The following is an 18,783-nucleotide window of genomic DNA, read 5'->3' as shown; positions in this document are numbered from 1 at the left end:
CATTTCTTGCGCATTACGGTTCGAACACTCGAACACCTATACGGATTCTCCTGCACAGTGGCAGATATGTAAATACGGGGTTTCCGTACCATTTCTTGCGCATTACGGTTCGAACACTCGAACACCTATACGGATTCTCCTGCACAGTGGCAGATATGTAAATACGGGGTTTCCGTACCATTTCTTGCGCATTACGGTTCAAACACTCGAACACCTATACGGATTCTCCTGCACAGTGGCAGATATGTAAATACGGGGTTTCCGTACCATTTCTTGCGCATTACGGTGCGAACACTCGAACACCTATACGGTTTCTCCTGCACAGTGGCAGATATGTAAATACGGGGTTTCCGTACCATTTCTTGCGCATTACGGTCCGAACACTCGAACACCTATACGGATTCTGCTGCACAGTGGCAGATATGTAAATACGGGGTTTCCGTACCATTTCTTGCGCATTACGGTTCGAACACTCGAACACCTATACAGATTCTCCTGCACAGTGGCAGATATGTAAATACGGGATTTCCGTACCATTTCTTGCGCAGTACGGTCCGAACACTCGAACACCTATACGGATTCTGCTGCACAGTGGCAGATATGTAAATATTGGGTTTCCGTACCATTTCTTGCGCATTACGGTGCGAACAGTCGAACACCTATACGGATTCTCCTGCACAGTGGCAGATATGTAAATACGGGGTTTCCGTACCATTTCTTGCGCATTACGGTCCGAACACTCGAACACCTATACGGATTCTGCTGCACAGTGGCAGATATGTAAATACGGGGTTTCCGTACCATTTCTTGCGCATTACGGTTCGAACACTCGAACACCTATACGGATTCTCCTGCACAGTGGCAGATATGTAAATACGGGGTTTCCGTACCATTTCTTGCGCATTACGGTTCGAACACTCGAACACCTATACGGATTCTCCTGCACAGTGGCAGATATGTAAATACGGGGTTTCCGTACCATTTCTTGCGCATTACGGTTCGAACACTCGAACACCTATACGGATTCTCCTGCACAGTGGCAGATATGTAAATACGGGGTTTCCGTACCATTTCTTGCGCATTATGGTTCGAACACTCGAACACCTATACGGATTCTCCTGCACAGTGGCAGATATGTAAATACGGGGTTTCCGAACCATTTCTTGCGCATTACGGTGCGAACACTCGAACACCTATACGGTTTCTCCTGCACAATGGCAGATATGTAAATACGGGGTTTCCGTACCATTTCTTGCGCATTACGGTGCGAACACTCGAACACCTATACGGATTCTCCTGCACAGTGGCAGATATGTAAATACGGGGTTTCCGTACCATTTCTTGCGCATTACGGTCCGAACACTCGAACACCTATACGGATTCTGCTGCATAGTGGCAGATATGTAAATACGGGGTTTCCGTACCATTTCTTGCGCATTACGGTTCAAACACTCGAACACCTATACGGATTCTCCTGCACAGTGGCAGATACGTAAATACGGGGTTTCCGTACCATTTCTTGCGCATTACGGTGCGAACACTCGAACACCAATACAGATTCTCCTGCACAGTGGCAGATATGTAAATACGGGGTTTCCGTACCATTTCTTGCGCATTACGGTTCGAACACTCGAACACCTATACGGATTCTCCTGCACAGTGGCAGATATGTAAATACGGGGTTTCCGTACCATTTCTTGCGCATTACGGTTCGAACACTCGAACACCTATACGGATTCTCCTGCACAGTGGCAGATATGTAAATACGGGGTTTCCGTACCATTTCTTGCGCATTACGGTTCGAACACTCGAACACCTATACGGATTCTCCTGCACAGTGGCAGATATGTAAATACGGGGTTTCCGTACCATTTCTTGCGCATTATGGTTCGAACACTCGAACACCTATACGGATTCTCCTGCACAGTGGCAGATATGTAAATACGGGGTTTCCGAACCATTTCTTGCGCATTACGGTGCGAACACTCGAACACCTATACGGTTTCTCCTGCACAATGGCAGATATGTAAATACGGGGTTTCCGTACCATTTCTTGCGCATTACGGTTCGAACACTCGAACACCTATACAGATTCTCCTGCACAGTGGCAGATATGTAAATACGGGGTTTCCGTACCATTTCTTGCGCATTACGGTCCGAACACTCGAACACCTATACGGATTCTGCTGCACAGTGGCAGATATGTAAATATTGGGTTTCCGTACCATTTCTTGCACATTACGGTGCGAACAGTCGAACACCTATACGGATTCTGCTGCACAGTGGAAGATATGTAAATACGGGGTTTCCGTACCATTTCTTGCGCATTACGGTTCAAACATTCGAATACCTATACGGATTCTCCTGCACAGTGGCAGATATGTAAATACGGGGTTTCCGTACCATTTCTTGCGCATTACGGTGCGAACACTCGAACACCTATACGGATTCTCCTGCACAGTGGCAGATATGTAAATACGGGGTTTCCGTACCATTTCTTGCGCATTACGGTCCGAACACTCGAACACCTATACGGATTCTGCTGCATAGTGGCAGATATGTAAATACGGGGTTTCCGTACCATTTCTTGCGCATTACGGTTCAAACACTCGAACACCTATACGGATTCTCCTGCACAGTGGCAGATATGTAAATACGGGGTTTCCGTACCATTTCTTGCGCATTACGGTGCGAACACTCGAACACCTATACGGATTCTCCTGCACAGTGGCAGATATGTAAATGCGGGGTTTCCGTACCATTTCTTGCGCATTACGGTTCAAACACTCGAACACCTATACGGATTCTCCTGCACAGTGGCAGATATGTAAATACGGGGTTTCCGTACCATTTCTTGCGCATTACGGTTCGAACACTCGAACAACTATACGGATTCTTCTGCACAGTGGCAGATATGTAAATACGGGGTTTCCGTACCACTTCTTGCGCATTACGGTTCGAACACTCGAACACCTATACGGATTCTCCTGCACAGTGGCAGATATGTAAATACGGGGTTTCCGTACCATTTCTTGCGCATTACGGTTCGAACACTCGAACACCTATACGGATTCTCCTGCACAGTGGCAGATATGTAAATACGGGGTTTCCGTACCATTTCTTGCGCATTACGGTTCAAACACTCGAACACCTATACGGATTCTCCTGCACAGTGGCAGATATGTAAATACGGGGTTTCCGTACCATTTCTTGCGCATTACGGTGCGAACACTCGAACACCTATACGGTTTCTCCTGCACAGTGGCAGATATGTAAATACGGGGTTTCCGTACCATTTCTTGCGCATTACGGTCCGAACACTCGAACACCTATACGGATTCTGCTGCACAGTGGCAGATATGTAAATACGGGGTTTCCGTACCATTTCTTGCGCATTACGGTTCGAACACTCGAACACCTATACAGATTCTCCTGCACAGTGGCAGATATGTAAATACGGGGTTTCCGTACCATTTCTTGCGCATTACGGTCCGAACACTCGAACACCTATACGGATTCTGCTGCACAGTGGCAGATATGTAAATATTGGGTTTCCGTACCATTTCTTGCACATTACGGTGCGAACAGTCGAACACCTATACGGATTCTGTTGCACAGTGGAAGATATGTAAATACGGGGTTTCCGTACCATTTCTTGCGCATTACGGTTCAAACATTCGAATACCTATACGGATTCTCCTGCACAGTGGCAGATATGTAAATACGGGGTTTCCGTACCATTTCTTGCGCATTACGGTGCGAACACTCGAACACCTATACGGATTCTCCTGCACAGTGGCAGATATGTAAATACGGGGTTTCCGTACCATTTCTTGCGCATTACGGTCCGAACACTCGAACACCTATACGGATTCTGCTGCAAAGTGGCAGATATGTAAATACGGGGTTTCCGTACCATTTCTTGCGCATTACGGTTCAAACACTCGAACACCTATACGGATTCTCCTGCACAGTGGCAGATATGTAAATACGGGGTTTCCGTACCATTTCTTGCGCATTACGGTGCGAACACTCGAACACCTATACGGATTCTCCTGCACAGTGGCAGATATGTAAATACGGGGTTTCCGTACCATTTCTTGCGCATTACGGTTCGAACACTCGAACACCTATATGGATTCTCCTGCACAGTGGCAGATATGTAAATACGGGGTTTCCGTACCATTTCTTGCGCATTACGGTTCGAACACTCGAACACCTATACGGATTCTCCTGCACAGTGGCAGATATGTAAATACGGGGTTTCCGTACCATTTCTTGCGCATTACGGTTCGAACACTCGAACACCTATACGGATTCTCCTGCACAGTGGCAGATATGTAAATACGGGGTTTCCGTACCATTTCTTGCGCATTACGATTCCAACACTCGAACACCTATACGAATTCTCCTGCACAGTGGCAGATATGTAAATACGGGGTTTCCGTACCATTTCTTGCGCATTACGGTTCGAACACTCGAACACCTATACGGATTCTTCTGCACAGTGGCAGATATGTAAATACGGGGTTTCCGTACCACTTCTTGCGCATTACGGTGCGAACACTCGAACACCTATACGGATTCTCCTGCACAGTGGCAGATATGTAAATACGGGGTTTCCGTACCATTTCTTGCGCATTACGGTGCGAACACTCGAACACCTATACGGATTCTCCTGCACAGTGGCAGATATGTAAATACGGGGTTTCCGTACCATTTCTTGCGCATTACGGTTCGAACACTCGAACACCTATACGGATTCTCCTGCACAGTGGCAGATATGTAAATACGGGGTTTCCGTACCATTTCTTGCGCATTACGGTTCGAACACTCGAACACCTATACGGATTCTCCTGCACAGTGGCAGATATGTAAATACGGGGTTTCCGTACCATTTCTTGCGCATTACGGTGCGAACACTCGAACACCTATACGGTTTCTCCTGCACAGTGGCAGATATGTAAATACGGGGTTTCCGTATCATTTCTTGCGCATTACGGTCCGAACACTCGAACACCTATACGGATTCTGCTGCACAGTGGCAGATATGTAAATACGGGGTTTCCGTACCATTTCTTGCGCATTACGGTTCGAACACTCGAACACCTATACAGATTCTCCTGCACAGTGGCAGATATGTAAATACGGGATTTCCGTACCATTTCTTGCGCATTACGGTCCGAACACTCGAACACCTATACGGATTCTGCTGCACAGTGGCAGATATGTAAATATTGGGTTTCCGTACCATTTCTTGCGCATTACGGTGCGAACAGTCGAACACCTATACGGATTCTCCTGCACAGTGGCAGATATGTAAATACGGGGTTTCCGTACCATTTCTTGCGCATTACGGTCCGAACACTCGAACACCTATACGGATTCTGCTGCACAGTGGCAGATATGTAAATACGGGGTTTCCGTACCATTTCTTGCGCATTACGGTTCGAACACTCGAACACCTATACGGATTCTCCTGCACAGTGGCAGATATGTAAATACGGGGTTTCCGTACCATTTCTTGCGCATTACGGTCTGAACACTCGAACACCTATACGGATTCTGCTGCACAGTGGCAGATATGTAAATACGGGGTTTCCGTACCATTTCTTGCGCATTACGGTTCGAACACTCGAACACCTATACGGATTCTCCTGCACAGTGGCAGATATGTAAATACGGGGTTTCCCTACCATTTCTTGCGCATTACGGTCCGAACACTCAAACACCTATACGGATTCTGCTGCACAGTGGAAGATATGTAAATACGGGGTTTCCGTACCATTTCTTGCGCATTACGGTTCAAACATTCGAATACCTATACGGATTCTCCTGCACAGTGGCAGATATGTAAATACGGGGTTTCCGTACCATTTCTTGCGCATTACGGTGCGAACACTCGAACACCTATACGGATTCTCCTGCACAGTGGCAGATATGTAAATACGGGGTTTCCGTACCATTTCTTGCGCATTACGGTTCAAACACTCGAACACCTATACGGATTCTCCTGCACAATGGCAGATACGTAAATACGGGGTTTCCGTACCATTTCTTGCGCATTACGGTGCGAACACTCGAACACCTATACGGATTCTCCTGCACAGTGGCAGATATGTAAATACGGGGTTTCCGTACCATTTCTTGCGCATTACGGTTCGAACACTCGAACACCTATACGGATTCTCCTGCACAGTGGCAGATATGTAAATACGGGGTTTCCGTACCATTTCTTGCGCATTACGGTTCGAACACTCGAACACCTATACGGATTCTCCTGCACAGTGGCAGATATGTAAATACGGGGTTTCCGTACCATTTCTTGCGCATTACGGTTCGAACACTCGAACACCTATACGGATTCTCCTGCACAGTGGCAGATATGTAAATACGGGGTTTCCGTACCATTTCTTGCGCATTACGGTTCAAACACTCGAACACCTATACGGATTCTCCTGCACAGTGGCAGATATGTAAATACGGGGTTTCCGTACCATTTCTTGCGCATTACGGTGCGAACACTCGAACACCTATACGGTTTCTCCTGCACAGTGGCAGATATGTAAATACGGGGTTTCCGTACCATTTCTTGCGCATTACGGTCCGAACACTCGAACACCTATACGGATTCTGCTGCACAGTGGCAGATATGTAAATACGGGGTTTCCGTACCATTTCTTGCGCATTACGGTTCGAACACTCGAACACCTATACAGATTCTCCTGCACAGTGGCAGATATGTAAATACGGGATTTCCGTACCATTTCTTGCGCAGTACGGTCCGAACACTCGAACACCTATACGGATTCTGCTGCACAGTGGCAGATATGTAAATATTGGGTTTCCGTACCATTTCTTGCGCATTACGGTGCGAACAGTCGAACACCTATACGGATTCTCCTGCACAGTGGCAGATATGTAAATACGGGGTTTCCGTACCATTTCTTGCGCATTACGGTCCGAACACTCGAACACCTATACGGATTCTGCTGCACAGTGGCAGATATGTAAATACGGGGTTTCCGTACCATTTCTTGCGCATTACGGTTCGAACACTCGAACACCTATACGGATTCTCCTGCACAGTGGCAGATATGTAAATACGGGGTTTCCGTACCATTTCTTGCGCATTACGGTTCGAACACTCGAACACCTATACGGATTCTCCTGCACAGTGGCAGATATGTAAATACGGGGTTTCCGTACCATTTCTTGCGCATTACGGTTCGAACACTCGAACACCTATACGGATTCTCCTGCACAGTGGCAGATATGTAAATACGGGGTTTCCGTACCATTTCTTGCGCATTATGGTTCGAACACTCGAACACCTATACGGATTCTCCTGCACAGTGGCAGATATGTAAATACGGGGTTTCCGAACCATTTCTTGCGCATTACGGTGCGAACACTCGAACACCTATACGGTTTCTCCTGCACAATGGCAGATATGTAAATACGGGGTTTCCGTACCATTTCTTGCGCATTACGGTGCGAACACTCGAACACCTATACGGATTCTCCTGCACAGTGGCAGATATGTAAATACGGGGTTTCCGTACCATTTCTTGCGCATTACGGTTCGAACACTCGAACACCTATACGGATTCTCCTGCACAGTGGCAGATATGTAAATACGGGGTTTCCGTACCATTTCTTGCGCATTACGGTTCGAACACTCGAACACCTATACGGATTCTCCTGCACAGTGGCAGATATGTAAATACGGGGTTTCCGTACCATTTCTTGCGCATTACGGTTCCAACACTCGAACACCTATACGGATTCTCCTGCACAGTGGCAGATATGTAAATACGGGGTTTCCGTACCATTTCTTGCGCATTACGATTCCAACACTCGAACACCTATACGAATTCTCCTGCACAGTGGCAGATATGTAAATACGGGGTTTCCGTACCATTTCTTGCGCATTACGGTTCGAACACTCGAACACCTATACGGATTCTTCTGCACAGTGGCAGATATGTAAATACGGGGTTTCCGTACCACTTCTTGCGCATTACGGTGCGAACACTCGAACACCTATACGGATTCTCCTGCACAGTGGCAGATATGTAAATACGGGGTTTCCGTACCATTTCTTGCGCATTACGGTGCGAACACTCGAACACCTATACGGATTCTCCTGCACAGTGGCAGATATGTAAATACGGGGTTTCCGTACCATTTCTTGCGCATTACGGTTCGAACACTCGAACACCTATACGGATTCTCCTGCACAGTGGCAGATATGTAAATACGGGGTTTCCGTACCATTTCTTGCGCATTACGGTTCGAACACTCGAACACCTATACGGATTCTCCTGCACAGTGGCAGATATGTAAATACGGGGTTTCCGTACCATTTCTTGCGCATTACGGTGCGAACACTCGAACACCTATACGGTTTCTCCTGCACAGTGGCAGATATGTAAATACGGGGTTTCCGTATCATTTCTTGCGCATTACGGTCCGAACACTCGAACACCTATACGGATTCTGCTGCACAGTGGCAGATATGTAAATACGGGGTTTCCGTACCATTTCTTGCGCATTACGGTTCGAACACTCGAACACCTATACAGATTCTCCTGCACAGTGGCAGATATGTAAATACGGGATTTCCGTACCATTTCTTGCGCATTACGGTCCGAACACTCGAACACCTATACGGATTCTGCTGCACAGTGGCAGATATGTAAATATTGGGTTTCCGTACCATTTCTTGCGCATTACGGTGCGAACAGTCGAACACCTATACGGATTCTCCTGCACAGTGGCAGATATGTAAATACGGGGTTTCCGTACCATTTCTTGCGCATTACGGTCCGAACACTCGAACACCTATACGGATTCTGCTGCACAGTGGCAGATATGTAAATACGGGGTTTCCGTACCATTTCTTGCGCATTACGGTTCGAACACTCGAACACCTATACGGATTCTCCTGCACAGTGGCAGATATGTAAATACGGGGTTTCCGTACCATTTCTTGCGCATTACGGTCTGAACACTCGAACACCTATACGGATTCTGCTGCACAGTGGCAGATATGTAAATACGGGGTTTCCGTACCATTTCTTGCGCATTACGGTTCGAACACTCGAACACCTATACGGATTCTCCTGCACAGTGGCAGATATGTAAATACGGGGTTTCCCTACCATTTCTTGCGCATTACGGTCCGAACACTCAAACACCTATACGGATTCTGCTGCACAGTGGAAGATATGTAAATACGGGGTTTCCGTACCATTTCTTGCGCATTACGGTTCAAACATTCGAATACCTATACGGATTCTCCTGCACAGTGGCAGATATGTAAATACGGGGTTTCCGTACCATTTCTTGCGCATTACGGTGCGAACACTCGAACACCTATACGGATTCTCCTGCACAGTGGCAGATATGTAAATACGGGGTTTCCGTACCATTTCTTGCGCATTACGGTTCAAACACTCGAACACCTATACGGATTCTCCTGCACAATGGCAGATACGTAAATACGGGGTTTCCGTACCATTTCTTGCGCATTACGGTGCGAACACTCGAACACCTATACGGATTCTCCTGCACAGTGGCAGATATGTAAATACGGGGTTTCCGTACCATTTCTTGCGCATTACGGTTCGAACACTCGAACACCTATACGGATTCTCCTGCACAGTGGCAGATATGTAAATACGGGGTTTCCGTACCATTTCTTGCGCATTACGGTTCGAACACTCGAACACCTATACGGATTCTCCTGCACAGTGGCAGATATGTAAATACGGGGTTTCCGTACCATTTCTTGCGCATTACGGTTCGAACACTCGAACACCTATACGGATTCTCCTGCACAGTGGCAGATATGTAAATACGGGGTTTCCGTACCATTTCTTGCGCATTACGGTTCAAACACTCGAACACCTATACGGATTCTCCTGCACAGTGGCAGATATGTAAATACGGGGTTTCCGTACCATTTCTTGCGCATTACGGTGCGAACACTCGAACACCTATACGGTTTCTCCTGCACAGTGGCAGATATGTAAATACGGGGTTTCCGTACCATTTCTTGCGCATTACGGTCCGAACACTCGAACACCTATACGGATTCTGCTGCACAGTGGCAGATATGTAAATACGGGGTTTCCGTACCATTTCTTGCGCATTACGGTTCGAACACTCGAACACCTATACAGATTCTCCTGCACAGTGGCAGATATGTAAATACGGGATTTCCGTACCATTTCTTGCGCAGTACGGTCCGAACACTCGAACACCTATACGGATTCTGCTGCACAGTGGCAGATATGTAAATATTGGGTTTCCGTACCATTTCTTGCGCATTACGGTGCGAACAGTCGAACACCTATACGGATTCTCCTGCACAGTGGCAGATATGTAAATACGGGGTTTCCGTACCATTTCTTGCGCATTACGGTCCGAACACTCGAACACCTATACGGATTCTGCTGCACAGTGGCAGATATGTAAATACGGGGTTTCCGTACCATTTCTTGCGCATTACGGTTCGAACACTCGAACACCTATACGGATTCTCCTGCACAGTGGCAGATATGTAAATACGGGGTTTCCGTACCATTTCTTGCGCATTACGGTTCGAACACTCGAACACCTATACGGATTCTCCTGCACAGTGGCAGATATGTAAATACGGGGTTTCCGTACCATTTCTTGCGCATTACGGTTCGAACACTCGAACACCTATACGGATTCTCCTGCACAGTGGCAGATATGTAAATACGGGGTTTCCGTACCATTTCTTGCGCATTATGGTTCGAACACTCGAACACCTATACGGATTCTCCTGCACAGTGGCAGATATGTAAATACGGGGTTTCCGAACCATTTCTTGCGCATTACGGTGCGAACACTCGAACACCTATACGGTTTCTCCTGCACAATGGCAGATATGTAAATACGGGGTTTCCGTACCATTTCTTGCGCATTACGGTGCGAACACTCGAACACCTATACGGATTCTCCTGCACAGTGGCAGATATGTAAATACGGGGTTTCCGTACCATTTCTTGCGCATTACGGTTCGAACACTCGAACACCTATACGGATTCTCCTGCACAGTGGCAGATATGTAAATACGGGGTTTCCGTACCATTTCTTGCGCATTACGGTTCGAACACTCGAACACCTATACGGATTCTCCTGCACAGTGGCAGATATGTAAATACGGGGTTTCCGTACCATTTCTTGCGCATTACGGTTCCAACACTCGAACACCTATACGGATTCTCCTGCACAGTGGCAGATATGTAAATACGGGGTTTCCGTACCATTTCTTGCGCATTACGGTTCGAACACTCGAACACCTATACGGATTCTTCTGCACAGTGGCAGATATGTAAATACGGGGTTTCCGTACCACTTCTTGCGCATTACGGTTCGAACACTCGAACACCTATACGGATTCTCCTGCACAGTGGCAGATATGTAAATACGGGGTTTCCGTACCATTTCTTGCGCATTACGGTTCCAACACTCGAACACCTATACGGATTCTCCTGCACAGTGGCAGATATGTAAATACGGGGTTTCCGTACCATTTCTTGCGCATTACGGTTCGAACACTCGAACACCTATACGGATTCTTCTGCACAGTGGCTGATATGTAAATACGGGGTTTCCGTACCACTTCTTGCGCATTACGGTTCGAACACTCGAACACCTATACGGATTCTGCTGCACAGTGGAAGATATGTAAATACGGGGTTTCCGTACCATTTCTTGCGCATTACGGTTCCAACATTCGAATACCTGTACGGATTCTCCTGCACAGTGGCAGATATGTAAATACGGGGTTTCCGTACCATTTCTTGCGCATTACGGTGCGAACACTCGAACACCTATACGGATTCTCCTGCACAGTGGCAGATATGTAAATACGGGGTTTCCGTACCATTTCTTGCGCATTACGGTCCGAACACTCGAACACCTATACGGATTCTGCTGCATAGTGGCAGATATGTAAATACGGGGTTTCCGTACCATTTCTTGCGCATTACGGTTCAAACACTCGAACACCTATACGGATTCTCCTGCACAGTGGCAGATATGTAAATACGGGGTTTCCGTACCATTTCTTGCGCATTACGGTGCGAACACTCGAACACCTATACGGATTCTCCTGCACAGTGGCAGATATGTAAATACGGGGTTTCCGTACCATTTCTTGCGCATTACGGTTCGAACACTCGAACACCTATACGGATTCTCCTGCACAGTGGCAGATATGTAAATACGGGGTTTCCGTACCATTTCTTGCGCATTACGGTTCGAACACTCGAACACCTATACGGATTCTCCTGCACAGTGGCAGATATGTAAATACGGGGTTTCCGTACCATTTCTTGCGCATTACGGTGCGAACACTCGAACACCTATACGGATTCTCCTGCACAGTGGCAGATATGTAAATACGGGGTTTCCGTACCATTTCTTGCGCATTACGGTTCGAACACTCGAACACCTATACGGATTCTCCTGCACAGTGGCAGATATGTAAATACGGGGTTTCCGTACCATTTCTTGCGCATTACGGTTCGAACACTCGAACACCTATACGGATTCTCCTGCACAGTGGCAGATATGTAAATACGGGGTTTCCGTACCATTTCTTGCGCATTACGGTACGAACACTCGAACACCTATACGGATTCTCCTGCACAGTGGCAGATATGTAAATACGGGGTTTCCGTACCATTTCTTGCGCATTACGGTTCCAACACTCGAACACCTATACGGATTCTCCTGCACAGTGGCAGATATGTAAATACGGGGTTTCCGTACCATTTCTTGCGCATTACGGTTCGAACACTCGAACACCTATACGGATTCTTCTGCACAGTGGCAGATATGTAAATACGGGGTTTCCGTACCACTTCTTGCGCATTACGGTTCGAACACTCGAACACCTATACGGATTCTCCTGCACAGTGGCAGATATGTAAATACGGGGTTTCCGTACCATTTCTTGCGCATTACGGTGCGAACACTCGAACACCTATACGGATTCTCCTGCACAGTGGCAGATATGTAAATACGGGGTTTCCGTACCATTTCTTGCGCATTACGGTTCGAACACTCGAACACCTATACGGATTCTCCTGCACAGTGGCAGATATGTAAATACGGGGTTTCCGTACCATTTCTTGCGCATTACGGTTCGAACACTCGAACACCTATACGGATTCTCCTGCACAGTGGCAGATATGTAAATACGGGGTTTCCGTACCATTTCTTGCGCATTACGGTTCGAACACTCGAACACCTATACGGATTCTCCTGCACAGTGGCAGATATGTAAATACGGGGTTTCCGTACCATTTCTTTCGCATTACGGTTCAAACACTCGAACACCTATACGGATTCTCCTGCACAGTGGCAGATATGTAAATCCGGGGTTTCCGTACCATTTCTTGCGCATTACGGTTCGAACACTCGAACACCTATACGGATTCTTCTGCACAGTGGCAGATATGTAAATACGGGGTTTCCGTACCACTTCTTGCGCATTACGGTTCGAACACTCGAACACCTATACGGATTCTCCTGCACAGTGGCAGATATGTAAATACGGGGTTTCCGTACCATTTCTTGCGCATTACGGTTCGAACACTCGAACACCTATACGGATTCTCCTGCACAGTGGCAGATATGTAAATACGGGGTTTCCGTACCATTTCTTGCGCATTACGGTTCAAACACTCGAACACCTATACGGATTCTCCTGCACAGTGGCAGATATGTAAATACGGGGTTTCCGTACCATTTCTTGCGCATTACGGTGCGAACACTCGAACACCTATACGGTTTCTCCTGCACAGTGGCAGATATGTAAATACGGGGTTTCCGTACCATTTCTTGCGCATTACGGTCCGAACACTCGAACACCTATACGGATTCTGCTGCACAGTGGCAGATATGTAAATACGGGGTTTCCGTACCATTTCTTGCGCATTACGGTTCGAACACTCGAACACCTATACAGATTCTCCTGCACAGTGGCAGATATGTAAATACGGGATTTCCGTACCATTTCTTGCGCATTACGGTCCGAACACTCGAACACCTATACGGATTCTGCTGCACAGTGGCAGATACGTAAATATTGGGTTTCCGTACCATTTCTTGCGCATTACGGTGCGAACAGTCGAACACCTATACGGATTCTCCTGCACAGTGGCAGATATGTAAATACGGGGTTTCCGTACCATTTCTTGCGCATTACGGTCCGAACACTCGAACACCTATACGGATTCTGCTGCACAGTGGCAGATATGTAAATACGGGGTTTCCGTACCATTTCTTGCGCATTACGGTTCGAACACTCGAACACCTATACGGATTCTCCTGCACAGTGGCAGATATGTAAATACGGGGTTTCCGTACCATTTCTTGCGCATTACGGTCTGAACACTCGAACACCTATACGGATTCTGCTGCACAGTGGCAGATATGTAAATACGGGGTTTCCGTACCATTTCTTGCGCATTACGGTTCGAACACTCGAACACCTATACGGATTCTCCTGCACAGTGGCAGATATGTAAATACGGGGTTTCCCTACCATTTCTTGCGCATTACGGTCCGAACACTCAAACACCTATACGGATTCTGCTGCACAGTGGAAGATATGTAAATACGGGGTTTCCGTACCATTTCTTGCGCATTACGGTTCAAACATTCGAATACCTATACGGATTCTCCTGCACAGTGGCAGATATGTAAATACGGGGTTTCCGTACCATTTCTTGCGCATTACGGTGCGAACACTCGAACACCTATACGGATTCTCCTGCACAGTGGCAGATATGTAAATACGGGGTTTCCGTACCATTTCTTGCGCATTACGGTTCAAACACTCGAACACCTATACGGATTCTCCTGCACAGTAGCAGATACGTAAATACGGGGTTTCCGTACCATTTCTTGCGCATTACGGTGCGAACACTCGAACACCAATACGGATTCTCCTGCACAGTGGCAGATATGTAAATACGGGGTTTCCGTACCATTTCTTGCGCATTACGGTTCGAACACTCGAACACCTATACGGATTCTCCTGCACAGTGGCAGATATGTAAATACGGGGTTTCCGTACCATTTCTTGCGCATTACGGTTCGAACACTCGAACACCTATACGGATTCTCCTGCACAGTGGCAGATATCTAAATACGGGGTTTCCGTACCATTTCTTGCGCATTACGGTTCGAACACTCGAACACCTATACGGATTCTCCTGCACAGTGGCAGATATGTAAATACGGGGTTTCCGTACCATTTCTTGCGCATTACGGTTCAAACACTCGAACACCTATACGGATTCTCCTGCACAGTGGCAGATATGTAAATACGGGGTTTCCGTACCATTTCTTGCGCATTACGGTGCGAACACTCGAACACCTATACGGTTTCTCCTGCACAGTGGCAGATATGTAAATACGGGGTTTCCGTACCATTTCTTGCGCATTACGGTCCGAACACTCGAACACCTATACGGATTCTGCTGCACAGTGGCAGATATGTAAATACGGGGTTTCCGTACCATTTCTTGCGCATTACGGTTCGAACACTCGAACACCTATACAGATTCTCCTGCACAGTGGCAGATATGTAAATACGGGATTTCCGTACCATTTCTTGCGCAGTACGGTCCGAACACTCGAACACCTATACGGATTCTGCTGCACAGTGGCAGATATGTAAATATTGGGTTTCCGTACCATTTCTTGCGCATTACGGTGCGAACAGTCGAACACCTATACGGATTCTCCTGCACAGTGGCAGATATGTAAATACGGGGTTTCCGTACCATTTCTTGCGCATTACGGTCCGAACACTCGAACACCTATACGGATTCTGCTGCACAGTGGCAGATATGTAAATACGGGGTTTCCGTACCATTTCTTGCGCATTACGGTTCGAACACTCGAACACCTATACGGATTCTCCTGCACAGTGGCAGATATGTAAATACGGGGTTTCCGTACCATTTCTTGCGCATTACGGTTCGAACACTCGAACACCTATACGGATTCTCCTGCACAGTGGCAGATATGTAAATACGGGGTTTCCGTACCATTTCTTGCGCATTACGGTTCGAACACTCGAACACCTATACGGATTCTCCTGCACAGTGGCAGATATGTAAATACGGGGTTTCCGTACCATTTCTTGCGCATTATGGTTCGAACACTCGAACACCTATACGGATTCTCCTGCACAGTGGCAGATATGTAAATACGGGGTTTCCGAACCATTTCTTGCGCATTACGGTGCGAACACTCGAACACCTGTACGGTTTCTCCTGCACAATGGCAGATATGTAAATACGGGGTTTCCATATCATTTCTTGCGCATTACGGTGCGAACACTCGAACACCTATACGGATTCTCCTGCACAGTGGCAGATATGTAAATACGGGGTTTCCGTACCATTTCTTGCGCATTACGGTCCGAACACTCGAACACCTATACGGATTCTGCTGCATAGTGGCAGATATGTAAATACGGGGTTTCCGTACCATTTCTTGCGCATTACGGTTCAAACACTCGAACACCTATACGGATTCTCCTGCACAGTGGCAGATACGTAAATACGGGGTTTCCGTACCATTTCTTGCGCATTACGGTGCGAACACTCGAACACCTATACGGATTCTCCTGCACAGTGGCAGATATGTAAATACGGGGTTTCCGTACCATTTCTTGCGCATTACGGTTCGAACACTCGAACACCTATACGGATTCTCCTGCACAGTGGCAGATATGTAAATACGGGGTTTCCGTACCATTTCTTGCGCATTACGGTTCGAACATTCGAACACCTATACGGATTCTCCTGCACAGTGGCAGATATGTAAATACGGGGTTTCCGTACCATTTCTTGCGCATTACGGTTCGAACACTCGAACACCTATACGGATTCTCCTGCACAGTGGCAGATATGTAAATACGGGGTTTCTGTACCATTTCTTGCGCATTATGGTTCGAACACTCGAACACCTATACGGATTCTCCTGCACAGTGGCAGATATGTAAATACGGGGTTTCCGAACCATTTCTTGCGCATTACGGTGCGAACACTCGAACACCTATACGGTTTCTCCTGCACAGTGGCAGATATGTAAATACGGGGTTTCCGTACCATTTCTTGCGCATTACGGTCCGAACACTCGAACACCTATACGGATTCTGCTGCACAGTGGCAGATATGTAAATACGGGGTTTCCGTACCATTTCTTGCGCATTACGGTTCGAACACTCGAACACCTATACAGATTCTCCTGCACAGTGGCTGATATGTAAATACGGGGTTTCCGTACCATTTCTTGCGCATTACGGTCCGAACACTCGAACACCTATACGGATTCTGCTGCACAGTGGCAGATATGTAAATACGGGGTTTCCGTACCATTTCTTGCGCATTACGGTGCGAACAGTCGAACACCTATACGGATTCTCCTGCACAGTGGCAGATATGTAAATACGGGGTTTCCGTACCATTTCTTGCGCATTACGGTCCGAACACTCGAACACCTATACGGATTCTGCTGCACAGTGGCAGATATGTAAATACGGGGTTTCCGTACCATTTCTTGCGCATTACGGTTCGAACACTCGAACACCTATACGGATTCTCCTGCACAGTGGCAGATATGTAAATACGGGGTTTCCGTACCATTTCTTGCGCATTACGGTTCGAACACTCGAACACCTATACGGATTCTCCTGCACAGTGGCAGATATGTAAATACGGGGTTTCCGTACCATTTCTTGCGCATTACGGTTCGAACACTCGAACACCTATACGGATTCTCCTGCACAGTGGCAGATATGTAAATACGGGGTTTCCGTACCATTTCTTGCGCATTACGGTCTGAACACTCGAACACCTATACGGATTCTGCTGCACAGTGGCAGATATGTAAATACGGGGTTTCCGTACCATTTCTTGCGCATTACGGTTCGAACACTCGAACACCTATACGGATTCTCCTGCACAGTGGCAGATATGTAAATACGGGGTTTCCCTACCATTTCTTGCGCATTACGGTCCGAACACTCAAACACCTATACGGATTCTGCTGCACAGTGGAAGATATGTAAATACGGGGTTTCCGTACCATTTCTTGCGCATTACGGTTCAAACATTCGAATACCTATACGGATTCTCCTGCACAGTGGCAGATATGTAAATACGGGGTTTCCGTACCATTTCTTGCGCATTACGGTGCGAACACTCGAACACCTATACGGATTCTCCTGCACAGTGGCAGATATGTAAATACGGGGTTTCCGTACCATTTCTTGCGCATTACGGTCCGAACACTCGAACACCTATACGGATTCTGCTGCATAGTGGCAGATATGTAAATACGGGGTTTCCGTACCATTTCTTGCGCATTACGGTTCAAACACTCGAACACCTATACGGATTCTCCTGCACAGTGGCAGATACGTAAATACGGGGTTTCCGTACCATTTCTTGCGCATTACGGTGCGAACACTCGAACACCTATACGGATTCTCCTGCACAGTGGCAGATATGTAAATACGGGGTTTCCGTACCATTTCTTGCGCATTACGGTTCGAACACTCGAACACCTATACGGATTCTCCTGCACAGTGGCAGATATGTAAATACGGGGTTTCCGTACCATTTCTTGCGCATTACGGTTCGAACACTCGAACACCTATACGGATTCTCCTGCACAGTGGCAGATATGTAAATACGGGGTTTCCGTACCATT

The sequence above is a fragment of the Camellia sinensis genome, chromosome 12 (genome assembly GCF_055761805.1).
Source record: "Camellia sinensis isolate YWXY chromosome 12, ASM5576180v1, whole genome shotgun sequence".
NCBI lineage: Eukaryota > Viridiplantae > Streptophyta > Magnoliopsida > Ericales > Theaceae > Camellia > Camellia sinensis.
Note: the sequence above shows the minus strand (reverse complement) of the source record.